Raw genomic sequence first — 16854 nt, 5'->3', positions numbered from 1 at the left:
TAGTCATATCAATTGTCTCTCGAATGCCATTCGGAAACATATAAAACAGAACTTCGGACATCATAGATACGCATCAAAACCATATGAAACAGCTTATGGAAATCAAGAATATTAGCCATCCTAGTGGCTCTAAGAATAGGAATTTCTTTGAAATCATACATATACATTGTCTGTTCGTTTCACAAAGATCATGCCAAAAGAAAGAAAGGGTAAGCCTTACATACCTGCTCCACGTCCTATTAGCTACGCTTATTTATCCAAGCTTGCTAGTCTAGATTCAAAAGAATTTACACAGTCATTAGATTCGTCGTCATACGCTTGCTTTAGTTTCTCAAATAAATTCGCTTATAATCTACCGAAATTTCAGCAGCATTTCCCCTGTAAATACACCATCCCCGAGAATCTAACTCGGCCAATTTATCAACAACAATCTGAGAATTCAACTCGGCCAAATTATCAACAATAATACCAACAATCATATCTCCAACTTCAACAATCAATCCAAAATACGTTCTAACATTAACAACCCTTGTGTCACGACCCAACCCCGTAGGCCGCGACTCGTGTCCGAGCAGGACACCTTACATACCCAATAACCCCAAACCAACATATAAATTAGATACATAAATATATAAAGCCAAACGGAGTCACAAGCTATCGTACATAAGCAGATGTAGCGCACAGAAGCCGATAAGGCCATCACAGAATACGTATTTCCCATAACATATGTGTCTACAGACCTCTACGAACAGTAATAAAAGAAACATAAGACGGGACAGGGCCCCGTCGTACCCCTGAATAGCGTACATATATACAATAGCAGAATACTATACCAAAATATAAGCTCCGGATAAAAGAGCGCTCCAAAATAGCAGAACAAAGTCCTAAGCTGGCGGATCAGCAAACCTGTCGTCTGTACCTGCGCGGCATGAAAACGCAGCCCCCGAAGAAAGGGGGTCAGTACGGAATATGTACTGAGTTTGTAAAGCATGAAGTATAGTAGACGAAATCATAACCGGAACAGAAAATACAGAAAATGAGTGCAAAGTCCAGAATATCAAAATTCATACTTACAAAACATAAATAGTGTATGCAGAAACATATATCAAATCCGGCCCCAATACGGGACTCGGTGAACAGAACGTGGCGCCACCCCATTACTGGCGCCACAACACATCATACTTCAGAGTAGGGAATAGCTCCGTAACATATCATAACATATCAGATGGCCATATCATATCATATCACCAACATCAGAACATAGATGTACATGGCACATCATACTCCGGACCCATGTACATGTCATACCTGCCCCCTCACATCGAGGCACGGCGAACAATGCAGTGGAATACGCTTGATAACAAATCCTGGCCCGGGCTTAGTGAAGGAAGCATTGAGGCATCCACGAGTGGAGTAGTGAGAAACTTTTGCATCATAAAATATTTACAAAGACTCGACAGAATAATCCGAATGACAGGTCATTTAAGAAAGAAATCAGACGATAGTCATAACACGTACCTTTCGGATGTCGCGGGGGATTATATCGAATTAAAGCTTTTGGGATTGTTTGAACATATCAAAATATAACATTTACAGAATCTCGATAGCATAACTCAGATGGCAAATCATATAAAAGAGATTGAACGGTAATCATAGCGTATGCCTTTTGGATGTCACGATGGTTTATATCAAAATAAGCTTTCTGAAATCGTTTTCATGTTTCAAAATGCATTATGGAAGTCAACGAAATAATTCAAACAAACTTCATATGGTATTTAGGAGAGTAGCCAAGAGTTTCCTTTGAATTCTACTTCAGAACAAGTCAAACGGAACAAATCAGAAAAATCCGAGAGTAGTGGGCCCACCTCGGGTCAAACGAGGTGGCGGACACAAAGTATGTGTAATAAAATTTATGGAGTCTCTTATGAGGGTTTTAAGGTAATCGGATTTTATTTACACATGTTCTAGGTATTTAAACAACTTTCCTAACCATTTGCAACATAATTAGTTCAATTCCACTAAATGGAAAAGGGGCAAATTTAGACGCGGATTCCGAAGAGTAGAGTAGTCCCCGAGGTCCAACTTCAAACCTAATACATCTAGGACATGCCAAGAGAAGGAAAGGGTGAGCTTTACATACCTTTCTTGCCTTTTACGCTCGCCAAACCTCAACTCCCGTTTCGTCCGAAACCTATAAATGGTCACATTTACCAAATGTTACTATAAGGCTTTTGGCACCCAATCCTGAATTAGTACTTGTCTACCGAAATTTCGGCAGCACCTCCCCTATAAATACGACACCCCGAGAATTCAACTCGGCCAAAATAATTCAACAACAACAACAATCACTACAAATCACAATATGTCACAACTAGTCTTCTTTCCAACATAATGCAATAGCTTTCATTCCGACTTCACATTTTCAAATCAATACCAACATGCTCATATTCATTACTAATCAAGATCATTACAATATGATTCGGAAGCATTTCATATCATTTCTACAATATATTCACAAGATATACAAAATATATAAACTTTCCACCAAAGGCATAATTCATCCAAAACTTCTAATCTTTAACATACTAATTCATAACATGTTTCCATCTTCTAATTTCATCAACAATCGTCACAATTGCACCTTAACAACCTCATTTCCTCAATTACATAATTTATAATAGAATCACATACTTTCCGACAACAACTCAACAACAAATTTTTCATGCTACTTGAACTAGAACTCTTCCATTTGCATCACAAGCTCACAACAACACAACTAACATACCAAATAAAATCGACTCATCTCCCCTTCCCCATATAGCACCCCACGGCCTCAACACACACACACACATGGCTTGCACACCACACACAACACTTCTAAAATTTTCACTAAATTCTAATCATCATAACAATATAAGTTTTCCATAAAAAGAATGCAATTCTTACCTTCCTCCAATTTCTTCACTTGGCTAAAACTTCCAACTTGCAAGAATATGAATTTTTCTTGTTCCAATGAGCACTCCAACTTGCTAAGGACCATTAAATTGGTAGAAAATGATTTTTGAAGGGATTTGTTTTCCTTGGTCTTGAGCTTGGCCGAAAATGGCCTAGAGCTTTCTCCTTCTTCTTTTTTTTTCCAAGTCTTGAAATGTCTAGAATGTTATGGGGACAATTAGAAGACTTGGTCTTCTTTTAATATTGTTCATTAACCTTTTATGTGGGCTTAAGCCCACACCAATTTGGATGGCCAACTTGGCCCAAACTCAAGTCCACCCATTTCTTTTTTCTTTTTTTTTCTACAATTCATGAACAAAATTATTTTTCCAAATTTGCCCTTCGTCTTCCCCCATATTTTTGCGTCCATAATTCTTACAAACATCTTGTATACTAATCAAGGTTGAAGTGTATGCTTGTACTTAACCTCCCGCAATTTGTCTTGAATTATCCGAATGCACAAAAATGCGGGATATAACATCCTCCCCCCCTTTAGAACATTCGTCCTCGAATGTTGAATCGGCCTCATGGTGTAATATAGTACTTCGGGGAGGGCTCCCAAATCATCTTTCCTTTATTACTTTTTTTTTTGTTCTAGACTGTCACACCCTAATTCTCCTGCCCTTCAAATTTTTCTACGCCAATAGTCGGTTCCTTAGATGCTTTGCCTGATCTTATTCCTCACTTTTCACTCCTTCCGACACTTTGGATCTCCTTGCCTTTCGTTCACTTACCCGCTCACTTTCTTTCCCAAATACCGTCGTGCTGGAATTTTCCCGCCTTAACTTGTAGTGAACTCAGTGTTTGTTTACCTCATAATGTCTATACCCTATCTTTCGATCAATACGGTCGCCAATGGAAGGTCGTACGTATGTATACACACATTTACTACTACTTCGCTTACAAACATCTTTAACCACTATTCAAATTTACCCTAATTCCCGACCTGTGTTGCGCTTTCTTCTCTTTCACAGATCTAGTCCGTCTCAGCCTACGCAGCTTCTCTAAGTGTTTCTAGCCACTCCACACGTTCTCTTTTCCTTTAGGTTACCCCAAATTTCCATTTATATCTTATACTTACACTTGTGAAAAATTTTGTATCCGTCCCAGGGGGTCACCCATCCCAGAATTGCTCTGGCCCCAGCACGCCTAACCTCAAAACTTTCATGCGTTTTGATGCGTTAATGCTAACATAATTGCGTCGACTGCCCCACACGACCTTTGTCACGTGATTTAGGGAAGATCGGGGTCTTAGTAAATTTTTGAAAAGTTCCCGTAACGGGCCCCACTCCGGTTTAAACCATACAATTACCATATTGCCCTTCTGAATCTTCAATATTCACTTTCATCTGGGGTTTCTAGATTCACACTGGTGGCGGGGACATCTCAGTCGCCCTTGCTTTTAACCACTGGGTCTTTAATCCTTTTAAAATTGTTCTGTTGCCGTCACTGAATAATATTCTACAGAAATTATACACACATAGGAAATTCTAGGAAACTCATATACTTATAAATGATCAATCTCGGGCCTGAACTGGGGAGCTGCCGTGGGAAATGTGTCCATCATCGTCGTTTGTCTGCCCCCCACTCGTCTGGCTCCCGCTATTACCTGCATCCGAATCGGGGGAGTATAGGTAGCCCGGCAACTCCTGGTTCACTGATGGCCAGGACAAAGGACAGGAGTAGAGCGTAACACTCTCCGGGGAGGCCTGTCTAACATAGTGCTCCACCACAGGAGCTGCTGGCATGTCCCCGGAAACCTCCTCCTCCGGCGTCCCAAAGGAATGCTCTAGTGGATCTGTATCGTGGCTATCCTCCTCCCTGGGGGTAAGAAACTCTTGAGGTATCGTCGCCGGATCCTCCGAAGGGTCAGTATCATAACTATCTTCTCTGAGATCCTCTGCTCTGGGGATCAGAAACTCTGGAGGAATTGTCTCTGGATCCTCCGAAGGGTCTGTCTCAATCGAGTAGCTGGGGCTCTGCTTACTCGGTCCTGGTGATATCCTGGGGGCCTTCTTAGCACCCCTATCCCCATCGTCAGGAGCTGTCCTTTTCATTCTTTGTCAATCTACAGTCACCTGCAAAAAGAGGATCAGAAACAATTTCCCAAATGCTGACACTGTTGCTCGTTGGAGCCTCGCTGTAGATACAGCAATTCGTAGGAAGAGAAACATCCTAACCATACAGCTCTATCACACGATCTAAGATTCAAAGAAAGGGTAACATCCTAAATGTCCTGTAGCCTCCTGTTTATAGATGTGGTGCACAACACACTGATAAACAAGACTCTACTAGACACGGCCTGTAGACATTCCGAGGACAAACCGCTTTGATACCACTTTTGTCACGACCCAACCCCGTAGGCCGCGACTCGTGTCCGAGCAGGACACCTTACGTACCCAATAACCCCAAATCAACATATAAATTAGATACATAAATATATAAAGCCAAACGGAGTCACAAGCTATCGTACATAAGCAGATGTAGCGCACAGAAGTCGATAAGGCCATCACAGAATACGTATTTCCCAGAATATATACACAACCCACATATGTGTCTACAGACCTCTACGAACAGTAATAACAGAAACATAAGACGGGACAGGGCCCCGTCGTACCCCTGAATAGCGTACATATATACAATAGCAGAATACTATACCAAAATATAGGCTCCGGATAAAAGAGCGCTCCAAAATAGCAGAACAAAGTCCTAAGCTGGTGGATCAGCAAACCTGTCGTCTGTACCTGCGCGGCATGAAAACGCAGCCCCCGAAGAAAGGGGGTCAGTACGGAATATGTACTGAGTTTGTAAAGCATGAAGTACAGTAGACGAAATCATAACCGGAACAGAAAATACAGAAAATGAGTGCAAAGTCCAGAATATCAAAATTCATACTTACAAAACATAAATAGTGTATGCAGAAACATATATCAAATCCGTCCCCAATACGGACTCGGTGAACAGAATGTGACGCCACCCCATCACTGGCGCCACAACACATCATACTTCAGAGTAGGGAATAGCTCCGTAACATATCATAACATATCAGATGGCCATATCATATCATATCACCAACATCAGAACATAGATGTACATGGCACATCATACTCCGGACCCATGTACATGTCATACCTGCCCCCTCACATCGAGGCACGGCGAACAATGCAGTGGAATACGCTTGATAACAAATCCTGGCCCGGGCTTAGTGAAGGAAGCATTGAGGCATCCACGAGTGGAGTAGTGAGAAACTTTTGCATCATAAAATATTTACAAAGACTCGACAGAATAATCCGAATGACAGGTCATTTAAGAAAGAAATCAGACGATAGTCATAGCACGTACCTTTCGGATGTCGCGGGGGATTATATCGAATTAAAGCTTTTGGGATTGTTTGAACATATCAAAATATAACATTTACAGAATATCGATAGCATAACTCAGATGGCAAATCATATAAAAGAGATTGAACGGTAATCATAGCGTATGCCTTTCGGATGTCACGATGGTTTATATCAAAATAAGCTTTCTGAAATCGTTTTCATGTTTCAAAATGCATTATGGAAGTCAACGAAATAATTCAAACAAACTTCATATGGTAGTTAGGAGAGTAGCCAAGAGTTTCCTTTGAATTCTACTTCAGAACAAGTCAAACGGAACAAATCAGAAAAATCCGGGAGTAGTGGGCCCACCTCGGGTCAAACGAGGTGGCGGACACAAAGTATGTGTAATAAACTTTATGGAGTCTCTTATGAGGGTTTTAAGGTAATCGGATTTTATTTACACAAGTTCTAGGTATTTAAACAACTTTCCTAACCATTTGCAACATAATTAGTTCAATTCCACTAAATGGAAAAGGGGCAAATTTAGACGCGGATTCCGAAGAGTAGAGTAGTCCCCGAGGTCCAACTTCAAACCTAATACATCTAGGACATGCCAAGAGAAGGAAAGGGTGAGCTTTACATACCTTTCTTGCCTTTTACGCTTGCCAAACCTCAACTCCCGTTTCGTCCGAAACCTATAAATGGTCACATTTACGAAATGTTACTATAAGGCTTTTGGCACCCAATCCTGAATTAGTACTTGTCTACCGAAATTTCGGCAGCACCTCCCCTATAAATACGACACCCCGAGAATTCAACTCGGCCAAAATAATTCAACAACAACAACAATCACTACAAATCACAATATGTCACAACTAGTCTTCTTTCCAACATAATGCAATAGCTTTCATTCCGACTTCACATTTTCAAATCAATACCAACATGCTCATATTCATTACTAATCAAGATCATTACAATATGATTCGGAAGCATTTCATATCATTTCTACAATATATTCACAAGATATACAAAATATATAAACTTTCCACCAAAGGCATAATTCATCCAAAACTTCTAATCTTTAACATACTAATTCATAACATGTTTCCATCTTCTAATTTCATCAACAATCGTCACAATTGCACCTTAACAACCTCATTTCCTCAATTACATAATTTATAATAGAATCACATACTTTCCGACAACAACTCAACAACAAATTTTTCATGCTACTTGAACTAGAACTCTTCCATTTGCATCACAAGCTCACAACAACACAACTAACATACCAAATAAAATCGACTCATCTCCCCTTCCCCATATAGCACCCCACGGCCTCAACACACACACACACACACACACACGGCTTGCACACCACACACAACACTTCTAAAATTTTCACTAAATTCTAATCATCATAACAATATAAGTTTTCCATAAAAAGAATGTAATTCTTACCTTCCTCCAATTTCTTCACTTGGCTAAAACTTCCAACTTGCAAGAATATGAATTTTTCTTGTTCCAATGAGCACTCCAACTTGCTAAGGACCATTAAATTGGTAGAAAATGATTTTTGAAGGGATTTTTTTCCTTGGTCTTGAGCTTGGCCGAAAATGGCCTAGAGCTTTCTCCTTCTTTTTTTTTTTTTTTCCAAGTCTTGAAATGTCTAGAATGTTATGGGGACAATTAGAAGACTTGGTCTTCTTTTAATATTGTTCATTAACCTTTTATGTGGGCTTAAGCCCACACCAATTTGGATGGCCAACTTGGCCCAAACTCAAGTCCACCCATTTCGTTTTTCTTTTCTTTTTTTTCTACAATTCATGAACAAAATTATTTTTCCAATTTCCAAATTTGCCCTTCGTCTTCCCCCATATTTTTGCGTCCATAATTCTTACAAACATCTTGTGTACTAATCAAGGTTGAAGTGTATGCTTGCACTTAGCCTCCCGCAATTTGTCTTGAATTATCCGAATGCACAAAAATGCGGGATATAACACCTTGTCACATAATTCAACGGCTTTTCATTTATATTCAATTCAATCACATATAGTCAAGCTAACACCAATAATCTCACATTCAAGTGTTAATCCGAAATCCTTCTTACATGATTCAAGAACACCTTAAACAATTCACACAATATTCAAAATAATCTAACCAATATGCCACTTCACCCAAAACCTTTCAAATTCAACAAGAACACTAACAACACATTTCCTTTCTTCCAAATTCATAAACTACACCAACAATCTACACCTTAGCAATATCATTCATACAAATGTAAGAAACCATACTAGTGTCACATTAACTTCTTCAACAATCCCACAACAATTACAACTTCATTTCAAGCCATCAAATCTTCATTTTTATCATGGAATTCACAACAACAACAATCAAATTACTAAATAAAATCAATTCATCTTTTCTACACAATACAATCCCATTCGGCCACCACCAATATACACATATTTCATGAATTTCATCCATTTCTACGTGCTACAATACTCACAAATCATCCATAACACAAGTGAAAGAAGATTGAACACATACCTTTCTCCACACATCTTCTTCCTCGGCTAGAGTCCACAACTCGCACAACGAATACTTTGCTTACTCCAACAATTACTCCATGTTAAAGAGGACCTTCCAATTAGTTGGAATACTAGAAGAAAATCATTTTTCTTGATCAACTCCATGGAACCAATTTTTGATAGCCATGGCCGAACATGGCTCCTTCTCTTTCTTTTTCTTTCTTTTTCTTCTTCTCCAAACTTCTTGAATTTTCTAAGTGTAATGGTAATGATAAATATGACTAATAAGTCATATATATATATATACACAAAATTCATCCATGTGGGCCAAGGCCCACCTCAACTTGGACGGCCACATGGTCATTCAAGAACTTTCTTGAGTTTTTGTGAAATTCCCATTTTGCCCCTAGCCTTTCACAATATTACCATGAACTACTTTGTGAATTTCCCTTTTTACCCTTAGCCTTTCTTAATATTTCCACATCAATAATTTTTCATAAACAACTTGTGTATTAAACAAGATCAAAATATAGCCTTGCCCTTAACTTCTCGCAATTATCTTGAATTATCTGAACGTACAAAATACGGGCTATAACAGATTGTGACCTATTGGCTTGTCGCCACGTAGGTGATACTAGACTTGATGTTGAGTTGCCTATCGTGATTGTGAAACCGTATTTCTCATTTATTGGGTATTTTCTTATAACGAGAAAGAAAGTGATTTATTCGTGATATTGTGATACGTGTCCATGTGTGGCATAATGGATTTGATAGATTCTCGTGATATGTGTCCATGTGTGGCACAATGGATATTGATAGATTCTCATGATATGAGTCCATGTGTGGCACCATTGATATTGATAGATTTTCATTGGCATTGATATCATTCATGCGTTCATAATCATACATTTGGATCGGCTTACAGGCCGCAACATATATTATACTTATTTTGGATCGGGTTGCGCGTCGCAAAATATTTTATACTTATATTGGATCGGGTTGCACACCGCAACATATTTTATACATATATTGGATCGGGTTGCGCGCCGCAACATATATTAAACCTACTTTAGACCTAGTTGCACATTCTACTATATATATATATATATATATATATATATATATATATATATATATATATATATATATATAAAGACATACACACACACACATTTGGATCGGGTTGTGCGCCGCAGCAGGTACATGGACTTCACGGGTCCCCCGTGGGTCATGACTATCGAGGCATCGAGGTATTCCGCTTAGAGTGTGTGTGTATCATTGCATTGCATTGCATCACACATGCATTCATATTACATCCATCCACATCCCTGATTTGGTTATTGCACTTTTTGCATTGCATTGCGTTTCCGCATTGATTTTTCCTTGGTTAATTATTGACTTGAGTTGTCGTGTGTCTGATTAATACATACTTGGGGATTGATGGATTCAAGGATTAAAGCCTTTCTCCTAGGCTATGACTCGATGTTACGAAGATCTATTGTTGGTTGTACTGGTGCTTGTGGTTATTCGGAGAAATCGTGGAAAACTTGGCAGACTTGTGTTTAGGTGCTTCACCATAGGCTATGATTCGGCTATTTGATCTTTCTATACTTGAGTTCTTACTCTTGGAGTGAGTTGCGTCTATACTTGATTGTGGGCTTGTCTATTCTTCAGTCTTTTCCTTTATATATGTGAACTTACTGTTGTCGGCAATGATGTCTACTCAGTATGTGTTGTTTGTACTAATGCTACCTTGCTACACTCATTTTCGGAGTGTAGAGTTTGTGACAGGTTCTATTTCTGATCCTCGAGAGTATTTTCCCGAGACAGTGTTGTTGGAGATTTAGGGTGAGCTACTGCCAGATCTGCAGCCCGAGTTTCCATTCTTCGTATACTTGACATCTACTTCCAGACAGTATTCTTTTTGATGTTATGAGCCTTTTATAGGAACTTTCAGATAGTTCTTATTATATATTCACACCTACGTGTTTATTAGTAGCTCTTGTACTGACTTAGACCAGATGCCTTGGGTAGAATATGTATTCAGCACTTATTTTCTTTTAATTGATATTGAGATTTATTATTAACTACATTGTTCTTCCGCATTTGCAATTTGTATGTTGGGTAAGGGAAGGGTTCGCCTACCAAGGTGGGAAATGGTAGGTGCTCGCATGACTAAGAGATTTTGGGTAGTGACATTGAAGTATTTGGTTTCTCCGTTCTTGTGATACAGTAGAAGATGGCATGAGCGACCATGATAATAGGGGTGTCGATGGCTAGATCTGGGCCTCGAGGAAAGGCCACGGTCCCCAACAAGCATATTACAAAGGCTAAGGGTTGAGTCTCTTCCCGAGTCTTGTAAGTATGGAACATTGTCGTATGTTGCATAAACCCTTCTCAACTTCCAAAGCGAATGTGTAGGTTGCGGAATGACACGGTTGGGACAAAGATCCAATTGGCACTAGAAAGGGAGAGTTCAAATTAGCACATCAAATTAGCACATAGTGAAATAGGGTGTCTTTAGGTCGTGAATCATACAGACACAAAGGTGGTCTTCTAATGGACTTACATACACCTCCGGGGGTATTTAAACCGTCTTAGGTAAATGTGCAAAGTATATCTAATTCTTGACTTAATGGAGTGAAATATTTATCAATTAATCACTGATTAGTTTTAACAATTAATTAAATAATTATTTTCACTAATCTGAGATTAAAATCTGATAAATATGTTTAAATATAATAATTTATCTGATAATATGAAAATTATATACGATGATACACTTGATCATATTTTGCCAAATGAAATGGCAAAATGTCACCGAAGTAATTTTGCAAAATCCTTTTGACTCTGAAAGTGCATATTCCACTCCATTTGTGATTCAAAGTCTGACTAATTAAAGAATTTATGGAGGACAAAAATTAGGTGTCAATAGATATTGTGCAGCATATCATAGGAAATATACCAGCACCTTGTCAACATGCTGGATTTGATAAAACTTGGTGGTCTGGGAAAAGAATGAAAAAATCTCTGTGATGCGTGCCTGGAAATATATAAGACACAACGGAGAAGAAGTTTAGCTTGCAGGGGCGACTCAATACTGTTAGGGGCCTAAAGCCAAACTTCAATGAGGGACCTTAACTTTTTGTTATCACAAAGACGAGAATAGAAAAAAGAATTCATAATTATTTTTCATTTGAAGTCTACTTTTTGAGGATCTATGTCAGATATCTCACTTGCTTCCTCAAGAGCTCTTGTTTGAGATTGTACCAAAGATTCAATTCTTCCTTTTTGAGTTTTGAACAACCGGATTCATTTTTTCTAGTTGACAAATTTTATATTCTAATAAATAGGTAAAGAAATAATATATATTACGTAGTAAAATATCAAAAACAAGCAAGTTTTAAATGAAAAAATAAAATGAAAATTTTGAAATAATAGAACCTGATTTAAGAAGTTGATAACTTGATTTGAGAATACTTATTTGGTGCTTCAATATACCACTTGTAATATTTGGTGCCCGAGAAAAACAAAAATAGCAAATTCATACACTATAGCTTTTGTCTTTCATAGCAATATAGTCAAAGACTCTCTTGGAGAAACGAAGAAGAAGGTGAAAGCATAGAAGTATACTAGAATTTAGAGAAAGATTAAAAGTAGATTGAGCATTATAGAGAAACCAATCGAGGGCCTTCTTTTTTGTCAATATAGTAATACAGATTGAGTATTTGTATACTATACATTACTTACTGATTTAGAGGCCATATTTTATGTAAATTAGTTAACTATTTTCTTTTAATGTAAAAAAAGTATTTAAATAACTTTATAATTTTTCAAATATAATCTATATTGATGAAAAATGGGGCCCCCAACAATGAGGGACCTAAAGCCTAGGTTTTAGAGGCTTCACCCAAAAGCCACCCCTATTAGCTTGATGTGGATAAAGAAGTTTTCTTTCAAAGATTCCTTCCTACTATGGAGAGCTTGGAAGTTTAAGACTTCATGTAGATGAAGTATTGATGAGGAGGGGTGTCAAAATTCCATCCAAATGTTATTGTTGCATAACACCTAAGAAAGAGACACTAGCTCACTTTTTTCTAACCTCTCCTATAGCCTCAAAGCTATGGAGAATGTGAGCTAATTTGCAAGTTTATATATTGGAGGACAACAATTATCCAGATGATCATTAGCTCGTGGAAGTGTAGGCCAATTTTGAAGCCCACAATCTCAGCAATACCATCCATTATCATGTGGACATTATGTAACAGAAGGAATACAGTTTAGCATGGAGGAGTAATGAGCTAATTTAGTGCACGACAACAAGTGCAAAGAACACTATTATGCAGTTGATTAAAGTGTACATTATGTACGAGTACTTCCCAAGAGTAAACCTGGAGAATTCAAATGTTTCATCAATAATCACATATTTAGAAAAATTCAAACAAAGATTACACTATAAGCTAATCAGCTGGACACCACCAACACACGGGAAAATCAAGTGTAATACATATGGAGCCAATAGAGGTGATTCTCAAAGAAATTCAAATGCGGTTTTGTTTCAGAAATCACAAGTGCAACTTTGTTAGGTTGAGTTGATGCACACATTCAGTGAAGGTGTACTTGCTGACCTCATTGCAAATCAATCATTTCAAAGCATGGAAATTATTGAATACAAGAGATTGAGGAGATGCCAGTAAAAGGAGAATGTTAAACATGGACAAATATCAGTGTTCATCAATCAGAATTAGGACAAAATAGATTACATGAATAAAGCAATGCATACAAGGAACATTAGACTGCAGGATTGATGGAGCTCATTCTGGATGACATATCTAACTAGAGCAGGCTGGGGCGGACCTAGCGTATTATGAGAGGTGACACGTGCCCCCGGTAACTTCGGGAAAAACTTTGTATATATATGTGTATATACCTTAAATATCTATCATATATTTAAAAAGATCCCTCAAGAATATTTGCTGGAGCGGTCCATTTGGTCAGCGTGCCCTTAGGCCCTTGTTCTCGGCCATGCAACCCGAGTTCAAACCTAGGCTGCAGGATACATTTTTTTTTCATTTTCGTTTTTAGTTGATAATTGAAAGAAATGCATAAAAAGAAGGTGTTGTTGGTAGGTTTCGAACAAACAAGCTTTTGCTTGTAAAGGGGTGTCCACACCATCAATCCACGGAACGAGTTTCATGTAGATATACTATTTAATTTGTATTTATACGCTAGTACATTGGTTTTATGGGTGTTTTAGTAAAAATTTAAGGCGGTGTTGTGTGACATCTCGATTAACGTGCATCTGCCTTTGGTGGTGCCCTCGTCGTCTTCAAATCCTGGGTCCGCCTCTGAGAGCAGGTCAAGCATGAATATACATGAGGATGACGAACATGGCAAAAAATACAAATGATATGTCGATAGAAAATTTAAGTACAAACATGACTACTAGAGCTATCAATATGGGCTTGGCCCGCGAGGCCAACCCTTTATTTAAGTAGCGTTGGGTTAAGGTTTCTTTGGCCCATATAGAAGGGAGGCTCAAAAGCCCAGCCTCTCTTGGCCCGCCGGCCTCAAAAGGTTGGGCTGAGGCCAGCCCTCGAGGCCAGAAAAGAATAATAAATTAATTAATTTTAAAAAAAATATATATAAGTAAATTAAACAAAAAGATAAAAAGTAATGAGAAAAGAGAATGTACTTACTACTAAATAGTAATTAGAAACTGGAGTAATACTTTTTAGTCTTAGAATTTATATTATGTTTAATTTCTTTTGAACGTAATCTGAATTAGTGATTAGAATTATTAATTTATATTTGTCCTCTTGAATTTTTTGTTTCTTCTATGATATGAATTTGTGTAAGAATGGGTAGTAGAAGATTCTATTTCATATTGCAAAAGTTTCTTCTATTTCATAGTGCAAAAGTTTCATGTTCAAATTATACCAAAAATCACTTTGAAAATGTTATTTCGGAAGACGAAAAAAATTAAAGGGCTGGCCTGTTCTAACCCGCAGCCCACTTAAGGATGGGTTGGGCTGTCATTTTACAGGCCCTTCAATTAAAATGGCCAGCCCGTCCTAACCTATTTAATTCTTTGGCCCTTTAGGGCTGGATTGGGTTGAGTTGGGTCAACTCATTTTGACACCTCTAATGACAACTATTGTGTGTTATTCTTCTAAATTAGGCATATAGTATCTTGTATTAACAAGTTCTTATTTTCAACATGATGTAATCTACTTTCGGTTTTTTATTATTATTAAAATAAGCCAATAGGAGCAGCGTATTGCCAAATTCATTCTTTTTAGAAAGAAAAAAAAAAAAAACATGCCTCGAGGTCTACGTCACGCTTTTTGACATTTTAGGTGGCAATGACATTAATCCGATTTAGGAAATTTTGTATGATTTGGGTATTACTTATGTTGGTTTAAGATTCATTACTCATTCCTATTATTAGATGTTTGACTTTAAAATTTCATTTTAGAATTTCTTCGGGAAAATGCATAAAATCATCCCTGTCCCAAAATTCACTTTAACAATCTAACTGTACGGGCGTATAAAACCCCTAAATAACTATCAACTGAATTAATACCTCCTGAAAAGATGATATGACAAAGGAAGTATTTGCACTGTCTCAAACTCGCGTGGAATGAAGAAAAAGGGATTAAAAGTTTACCAGATCATTTCGTTTTTACCTTTTCTTTTCTTTTTATTCTTTCTCCACATTTTTGTCCCATCCTTGTTACCGTGCTCCGGCTGCTAGCGTCCACTCTCTCCGGTACCCTTCCGGTGAACACAATTTCCAACCTCACTCATCTTCGTACACTTAATCCTCGTCTCAATAGCCTTTCTGGTTCTCTCCCTTCTGGTTTTTCTCAATGTGTTGAGCTCCATAATCTTTATACCCAACACAACTTTTTTCCCGGCCAGCTTTCTTCTTCCCTGTCCGGGCTTCACTCTTTAGTCCGGTTGAAACTTGCTGATAATAATTCTTCTAGAGAAATCACATCTAGGTTTAACAAATTAACCCGATTGAGGACACTTTTCTTGAGAAAAATCAGTTTTTGGGTTCTATAGCTACTGCTGGAATTGAAATTTGGAATTCCAATAATAAGAAAAAAAAGTTATCCAGTAGAGCTATTTCTGGTATTGTTATTGGGTCTGTTTCGAGATTTTTTATTCTTTTGTCGATTTTGTTTGTATTATGTAGGTTGATAAACTGGGTTTGTTAAAAGAAAATCAAAAGCTTTGAAGATTTACAGAGATTTAAAGAAAGTTAAGTAGCCAATTTCTCCATATCTATCAGAATTTGGATACTTTGCTGCTTCAACTTGTGGGTTGTGGGGAAGACGATGGCTGAGGTGGGTGGAAAAGGTAAAAAGATTTTAGAAAATGAGTTTTTGACACATGGAGGTGGATGCAGAACACCTCCCACTCTCACCATAAGCGTGGTTCTGTTCTTTTAAGTAGGTATTAAATTCACTTGGCAGTTGTTTATACACCCGTATAGTTAAATTGCCAAAGTGAGTTTTGAAGACAAGTTAAGAGGTGATTTTCCTTTCTTTTCAGTTAAGTACATCTTCAGTTATTCTATTTCAATGGTTTTGTTAGAATCAGACTATTCCTATGCACTCTAAAAATCTAGTTCTTAGAGTAACTATGTAAGAAGGTAATGCAGTGGAATATAAAAGCAATACAAGAATTTTCACGTGGAAAACTCCTTGTTCAAGGAGTCAAAAACCATGACCTGTCTTTACATGATTTACCCAAATCTTCTACCAAACCATGAGCCTTATAAAGGTTACAGTTAACCTAAGGACCTATTACCTGAACAGTCCGGCTATGACAATAATTTAACCAACAAACACCTATTACAGAATACTTGCAGAAGCAAATAGATGGAACCACAAAAGAACCTAATCTAGACAAACTAAAGAACTTAATGATAATTCTTGATAAGCTCTGTTTCTTCATCGTCTTGAAGTTGGCTCTCTTAAGACAAAGTGTTGACTGCA

This window comes from Lycium barbarum, chromosome 9, assembly GCF_019175385.1.
Source record: "Lycium barbarum isolate Lr01 chromosome 9, ASM1917538v2, whole genome shotgun sequence".
Classification (NCBI taxonomy): Eukaryota; Viridiplantae; Streptophyta; class Magnoliopsida; order Solanales; family Solanaceae; genus Lycium; species Lycium barbarum.
This window is presented reverse-complemented; position numbering follows the sequence as displayed.